Below are 8,609 nucleotides of genomic sequence, written 5' to 3' on the forward strand. Positions count from 1 at the left end.
AAACAATTTATTCACACACACATTACCATTGTTCCTACTCATGAATTGTACAGGAACAGCTTGCACAGCTCTCAGATTTAGTGCCTGGAGCTGCAAAAATGTTGAGTAAGTCTACTCCAGTGAGTAGCATCACTGATGCATGCAGCAGCACTGTACAAAAACCATACAACAAGAACTTCACATTTTGCTATTAGTAGTACAAATTAACTTAAAATCTGAATACTTGAGGGGAGTATGTCCAAAATACAGTTTTCTTAGACTTAATTTTCCTTTGTCTGTCTGTCAAAGGACTATCCTTGTTCTTGTGAGGGCAGTCTTGAGTTTCATCTTGCCCTTCAGCTGTCTAGTTCAAGATTATGGTCACACATGCTCATGTAGATATATTGTGTAGATATATTCATATATCAAGTAGGTATATCACATAATACATATGTTCCCTCTGCTGGATGTAAAGATGATAAAACAGAAGTGAAAGGAGGTCAGAAGTTGAGAAATTCATAAAGGAACTGATTTCACGTTGGCCAGCTATGTCTCAGGACATGATGTGCAACCTGACCTAAGAACTGAGGCACACTTATGATCTGTTTATAGAGACACAATGCCCCAATATAATGTTATTTAATCTTTTCAAAAGTTTTGTGTGGGGAGGAGTCTTGCAGAAGAAAGATCAACAAATTAGAATTATGATTTGTAAGATGTTTAGGGATTTTCAGGTAAGAAATGATTGCGTTGGACAGTGGAGTGTTTTTTTCCAAGATGAAGCACATTCAAATTTCAGTTACACTTTGCAATTCATTGCTGTATTTGATTTGTCTTCAAAGGTAGACTCCAAGAAGAGTTAAGCCTTCTACACAAAGCACTAAATCCCTGTGTTGAGCATATACATCCACTTCCAGGTCATCTTCCACACTTCTGTTCAGTCTGATTGTACAGACTAAAATCCTATCCTGAAGGTAGACATCTGTAAACTTGCTTCAGAAATTGAATGTGCAATGAGTCCCCTTTAAAAGTAAAGATTTATTGCTGATCAAAGCAGTTATATATGAAGTGGGAAGCCCTCCCCCTGGGTTTGTAGATTCAAACCAGATTTCCTAACTATCCTTATTCATGAGTGAGCTGTGCTCACTCTTTTGCGGCCCTTCTCAGTAGATCCATGAATCCTGAGTGTGTTACAGCACAGTGGCTTAGAGGAACATCTGTGTCCAGAATAGCCTATAACCTAGTAGCTTTTGGAACTAGAGGTTCTTAAATCAAAACCTAGTGAGGTATCTGAAAAGTGAACTATCATAGAAAGGGTGCTTTCATGGTGTTCATACAGTGGCAGTTTGCCTTTATGTTTTATGAGAAGCTGGGTCATGTCTGCATAGGCTGTGCTTCAAAAGCACATACGGGTTGTTTAAAGTGAAAACCTATGATTCAAATACTAAAACAATAGTTAAAAAGAGACTTTTCTGTAGTATTACTCACTGGTGGGACATTTTACAACTTTTGGTATTTTTCAGACCATAGAACATACCAGAAATTAGCACAAAAATAGTCAGTGGAATTAAGTTTAGAGTAAGACAAAAGCTTAGTTTTCTCAGGACCGTCATATTTTCATTTTCAGGTATAAACAAAGAAGGCTTTGGGTGCTGTGTAATGGTTTGCAATACAGAGGAGGTTCGAGCAGTTCACTTAATGGACCCTCTGGCCTTGGGTTTGGTAGCACTTTAATATTTAAATGACACTAAAACTCACAATGGATGAGAACTCTGGTACGAACAATGGAAAATGGTATGTTTGTACCACCAGCCAACTGTCCACTTGTTATTCGAATCACTGCAAAGTGGTACAATGGAAGATTTTATTTCCAAAGAGGAAATATTGAAGCTTGTTATGCCATGTGCTATATTTTCTTTTTAGGAGTGTGTTAACTTGTCTTATGAAAACAAAAGAGTATATTGTACTTCAGGTTGAAAAAACAGAATGCTTGTGTAATGGTTGTCTTGCAAAGCAATCCCTCAGTCCCCAGTGAAATGGTAAATGCTGGAAAGAGGCTACTGATTAGTCATAAATATAAAATATTGTTTTACCCACAGTCATGATGCTCATAAGTATCCAACTTATGTATATTATTCCAAGTTTGCACATTATCAGTAATAAAAAAATAGCTTAAATGCAGCATACAACAAATTGAGGAACATATTTTTGTCTTTCCCTTTAAAAAAGAAATTGGTTTGGCTGATGGATCTAATGTTGCCTATGGGAAAAATATGGATATTACCATATGTTAAGTTTTATTCCTAGACTCGGTTAGAAAAATCCTTTCCCCTTCTTATACAGGGAATTACCCTTTTTAATAGTCAAACTATACATATTCATTTACTTTCATATTAGTTATGAAATATATATAGCTCTGAGCTTACTGGGACTATATGTTTGTCCTAAGCAATTCACAGGCATGTTAAAAAAGAAACACATTAAACAACAGAAGTTAAAGCACTCCCGATTCAGCTTGGCAACATATTCTAAATTCAGTCTTATAATATTTTTTTCTTTAGTAAACGTCACAGCTAAAGGACCAGGTGTCAGTTTTAACAAGCAGGCCCCAGTATGTTTATTTGTGTAGAAGAAACATTAAATTATTATTTCTTTCCAGTGTGAAAATTGTTTTATTACTACTTTTTTCATAATATACCAGAAGACTGTAAAAAATGAATACAAGCTGGATGAAGTTAACTCATACATTTAATTATCCCTTTAAATAAACAATCTACACCCTTACTGAGTTTTACTGAGAATGAGAAGAAAAGTGTTTTTTTTCTGAAGGTTAGCATCAGGTCAGGTCAGTAATGTAAGCTGTTTAGTCATCAACTAGTTTGACCTGATTGGCAAGAATTTTCTTTACTGTGGGAAAGCTTAATCAAAAATCCAGAGGCAAGCAACCAGCATAAAGCCCAGTTATAGTGTAAAGTGGGCAATTCACTTGAACTCAGGTAAGACAATTAAGGCCGGCTGCTGGGGTTTGGGGCTAGGAAGAGTAGCAAGGGGAAGGAAGTTTTTTGAGAAAAGTGTAAGACTTCCAAGGGATAAATCCTTCATTGCTGTGGGAACAAGGGGTAAGTCAGAACCAGGTGAACCTCCAAACAGCTGGAAAAATTTTGCCAGTATTTGGATAAGAAACTTACCAATATGTCCCAAGGTAAGCAGAGAGAAAAAGTCACACCTATTTGTTAGCATAAAGTAGGGATCCCCACTGGGATAATTTCATACCAAAGAAAAGTGACATCTTTAAGAGGACCAATACTATACACAGTGCCTCTCAAATTCAATTGTACTAACATGTTTCAGGTTATATTCCATCTTATTTAGAGCTTCTTAATGCAGCAAGATGATATGATTTGCGTTGTTGCTGCCAATATTTGAAAACTATTTTCTCAACTGCAACATATTTCTGCTTATAGAAGCCACATTAATGGTTTAAACACTTTTGAGGAGTGTTCCCTGGGCATCGATGGTCAAGCATGTGCATTGTTAGATTGTTAGAAGGATTCCCAACACAGTTCTGAGCCCTGACAGTGAGCAGGCTGCCACACAGTTCCTGCACATTTTTGGAATATCTATAATAAAGGTAAAAAAAAAAAAAAAGGATGAAAAGAAAGGAAATTAACAATATAGGCATGGGCCATGCCAGTGGCATCTGTGCCAGAAGAAGGTCCCAAGCATGTTTGGTTAACTGTAATGAAGATGTAGAAAAAGTAGTGTTGAAGGAATAAAATACTGGTCTTCTAAAAGGAAGATCTCAGCGAGAATGTGTATGCTTTAAGCTGAAATGGTGATCCAAAAAACCAATAAATGAGCTGCTGTCAAATAGTGCAGCCATCTGAACTCTAAGCATCCATCATGGTTGCTTGAAAACTTCCCATTTTTCAGGAATTCCAGTCCCTGTTTTGGAGACTTCTTATTTTTAATTTTGTATTTAATTTAGTACTGCTTAATAGAAGACATCTAGACTGGTCTGGGACCCTGACCAAGAGATCTTTGGTTTTCTTTGGCTCCTTACAGCTGAATGAGGGAATAACCCTTCTAAAAATCTATTGACCTTCAGATACATGCTTTTTTTGTTGATCCCATGAATTTTTCTCACTTTGGCTTTGCAGTAGTACAGTTTCAGAAGGAAGAACAGGGATATTGACATTCTCTGGGGGAATATAACCTGGGGTTAGAGCAGAGAGAGAGATATGCTTGAGTTTGGAACATCTGCAATGGTAAAGGGGAGTGAACCAAGTTCTTCTTTTTTCTGCATGACTATTGCAGCCAGTAAATAATTATATAAAAGTTGCAATGTAGAGAAAAATAAATTACCTCTACTTAGTTGGGAAGCCCCCCCCCCCCCCAAAAAAAAAAAAAAAAGGCAAAAGACACATTCAGGCTCTGGAACTCTCTGAAGTTTTTTTTCCTTTTTTTTCAGAGCTGGAAATTTGGTACTCTGTATATGTTTTTCACATACATTTGTACTAGTTGCTCTTGCAAAAAGAAAACTTGGTCCTCATAAGGGACTCAGTTCTGGTCAATGCACTCATCAACTCCAGGCAGTAATCTGGAGGGTATTGTTTCTGTGGGCATGAATCCCATTTTAATTTGAACTGGGTCAAAACTCAGGTTTCTTATCTAAATATCCCTGAAGAACATGTATATATGTCCTGTTCTTCTGTGTGCCTATGTGAGAGATGAGTTTCAGAATGGGATTATTTTCCCTCTTTCTAATAAGAATGCTTTTCTAGAAGCATGTCATAGAATCATTAAGGTTGGAAAAGACCTCTAAGATCATCCAGTCCAACCATCAACCTGAACCTGAACCCTGAAGTGCCACATCTACAAGTTTTTTGAACACCTCCAGGGATGGTGACTCCACCACCTCTCTGGGCAGCCTGTTCCAATGCCTGACCACTCTTGCAGTGAAGAAATCTTTCCTAATATCCAGTCTAAACCTCCCCTGAGGCAACTTGAGGTCATTTCCTCTTGACCTATCACAAGTTACTTGGGAGAAGAGACCAACACCCAGTTCACTGCACCCTCTTTTCAGGTAGTTGTAGAGAGCGATGAGGTCTCCAGACTAAATAACCCCAGTTCCCTCAACCACTCCTCATAAGATTTGTTCTTCAGACCCTTCACTAGCTTTGTTGCTCTTCTCTGGACACGGTCCAAAAACTCAATGTCCTTCTTGTACTGGGGGACCCAAAACTGAACACAGGATTCGAGGTGTGGCCTCACCGGTGCCGAGTACAGGGACACGATCACTTCTTTACTCCTGCTGGCCACACTATTCCTGATAAAAGCCACGATGCTGTTGGCCTTCTTGGCCACCTGGGCACACTGCTGGATCATGTTCAGCTGGCTGTAAACCAGCACCACCAGGTCCTTCTCTGCTGGGCAGTTTTCCAGCCACTCTTCCCCAAGCCTGTAGCATTGCATGGGGTTCTTGCGACCAAAGTGCAGGACCAGCATTTGGCCTTGTTAAACCTCATACAATTGGCCTTGGCCCATCAATCCAGCCTGTCCAGGTCCCTCTGCATAGTCTTCCTACCCTCGAGCAGATCAACACTCCCTCCCAACTTGGTGTCATCTGCAGACTTTCTGAGGGTGCACTCGATCCCCTCGTCCAGATCATTGATAAAGACATTAAACAAGACTGGCCCCAACACTGAGCCCTGGGAAACCCTGCTCGTGACTGGCCGCCAACTGGATTTAGCTCCGTTCACCACAAGTCTCTGGGCTCGGCCATCCAGCCAGTTTCTTGCCCAGCAAAGAGTACACCTGTTTAAGCCATGAGCTGCCAGCTTCTGTAGGAGAATGCTGTGGGAGACAGTGTCAAAGGTACATGTCCCTGCCATGCAAGTCACCAAAATGCAATTGGTACTTCCTCACGGAACAGGAGAACATAGTGTGGAGAAAGCCAGCTAAAATCCAGATTCAGTATAGCAAGGTCCCTCATTAAGGCTAGTTAGCTTGTGCACATCAGACCAAAGTGGGTCCACCATTATTTCACCACTAATTCTGTGTGCTCTAGGATGGTCCTGCTCATACAAGCCTTCACTGTGAGACTGCCTAGTTATCCTGGGTTGCTGCCATTTAAACCCCTTAATTTTTCAGTGTGCCTGATGAAGTCAGGGTGTCAAGTGTTACTGAAATCTTGGCTTACAGGTCCCAGTTTTGAAAAGAGGTGTATCATCGCAAAGAACACTAGCACCTACAATTTTGGGTACCAAAATACCTCCCCATATCTGTTAGGCACTCAGGTGTAATTCAGAGCTAAAGCTCCCTACGTCCATAAGAGGATCTCAGCAGTCATGGTGGGGTTACATGTGGTTTGAGCCATACCTGGCATTAGCCTAGGGCAAACATGTCTGAAACTTTATGCTCTGTAGGGATCAGGCATTTGAGGCCATACACTCCTTTCTTCCATGGTACACAACTCCAGTCATGCTTTCCAAGGAGTAATTAGGGCTCTCTCTTCTCCTGAAGCATATTCGGTGGTAGTGCTGCCACCAACTGTGTATTTTAGCCAGCGCAGGGCTGACTACTTGGCGCTTTGCAAGCTGCTCAAAAGCAGTCCCATGATGAACCTGGGTGCATCTCCAGTTAACTGATAAAACAGTCACCAGCGGTAACGAGACAAATGCAACACAACTTTTATGACAGCTTTATGACAATCCAAGCCCCACTGGGAGAGCATCAGAATGAGCAGGGTCTGTTGTCTCCCACCTGTGAATTATTCTGTGGGAGAAGTGTGTTGTCTCTTTAGCCTGTATTGTATCATACTACAATGAAGACCAAACAAATCATCCAGCTGACGTTATATTCTTCTGCATCTGATGCTGACAAAGGTGAATACGTAGGGGAAAGTGCAAGAATAAATCAAACAGTGATATTTTCTGCCTACTCTGTCCAAACATCCGACCATTTGTGGCTCAGGGACTTACTGATCCAGAAGTGATTCTTATACATTTAGTAACCTTCAATGTCTTGTAGCTGTGAGCTTGGAGGAAATGTCTTATTTAATCCTCACAAAATCAAAGAGGCTGGTCATTACATATTAATGGTGTGGCCAGCCAGAAACCTGTAGCTGTCCTCCCAACCCTAGCTGAGCACCCTCCTCACCAGTGTAGGTTTAAATACTTGTCTGGACATCCAGCAAGAAGGGAACACTCTCAGCCTTTTTTGTTGAATTTGTTCTGTTCAGGGCCAACAGCATGCTATTGTAATGGAAGAAGTAGAACAAGAAAAATGTAATATCAGTCTGCAGCATAACAGATTCTGGTGACTGCTTTATAAATTTTTTCCCTTTTTCATCCAAAGGCTGCTTGGTGTAAAACAGACATACAATACAGAGAGTTTTAAAACTTAGTCTTTCTTGGTAGGGTTTTTAAGTACAAGAACCTCCTCAGGCATTGCTTTATAAATAAAATAGCCTCAGAAAGTAGACTCATATTGCGGGGATAGTTCCTATGGGTCTGTGTTGGATTTGGTCTGGGAATTTCTTATTTAGATTGACAGTTTACGGGAAATTTAGGAAGAGGAACACGTACTATCTGGGTCTTACTCAGCCTGTGACAGGAGCTATAGGCAGACTCAAAAGGGTAGAAACAGGACTGGAGATATGTGGGAAACTCTAAAATCAAACAGGGAAGTGCTTTGCAGAGTATCATTAGAGACACCCCAACTCACAAGAGGTAGTGCAGAAAGGAATGAAGGTGGGAAACTAGTAACAGTTTGACAGTGTCTTGCTTATGTACCTGATTTCATCTGTTTTGATAAAGCCTGAGACATCTGGTTAATCAGAACTCAGGGCAAGACACAAAATAAGGTCTGTTAAAGAGAATGGCAGAATAATGCTGAGAGATGCTAAAGTTTTAGATCTCATCAAATACGAGAAATCCTTTCAAAATTTAGCTAATTAAAAAGAAATTTTTCTCTCTTTTTGTGATTTACATTCAGCCCCCAAATATACAATCCTTAACTAATTTTTCTTTGAGTTTTAGTAAAATCTTGACTGAGTCTCAAAAAAAGAGCAGGCTCTGGAACACAGTGTGAACCCCTGGCCCTCTGAACACTGCCTGCAATAGTCCTGGTGCTTTTATCAGGGTCCTGACTTCTGCCTTTGGTATGGGCATGTTTGTATTTGGTGATTCCCCTACTTGTGTTCTTATTTAGTATGGGCTTATTTATTTTCATTTCCATCCCAGCATACTCTGAGTAGCTTTTTGGCTTTCTGTTCAAATGCCAATTTTACATAGATATTTATGTGGAAAAAACCCCATCAATGACATATGGAGAATATTTGGGGTATTGGTACAAGCATGCGTCCTCAAAAGGTTTGGTGTGCCCTAGATTATGTTTCAGATATCACACTGTTTTGAGAAAGCCATCTAAACCTCACAGGCAGAATACTTTCAGACTAGAAACACTATAAATTTTAAATGAAATCTATTTTTTTCTTTTATTCTCCTAATAAATCCTCCATTTTCAAAAGGTTTTTTTAAAGGATTCTTTGTGTTCAAATCTGACTTTCTCTACATGTCAAATAAATTGGGCACTTTTTTTCTGAAATGCCTGGATTGTGTGTCCTG

Source organism: Phalacrocorax carbo, chromosome 1 (assembly GCF_963921805.1).
Source record: "Phalacrocorax carbo chromosome 1, bPhaCar2.1, whole genome shotgun sequence".
In the NCBI taxonomy this organism is placed as follows: Eukaryota; Metazoa; Chordata; class Aves; order Suliformes; family Phalacrocoracidae; genus Phalacrocorax; species Phalacrocorax carbo.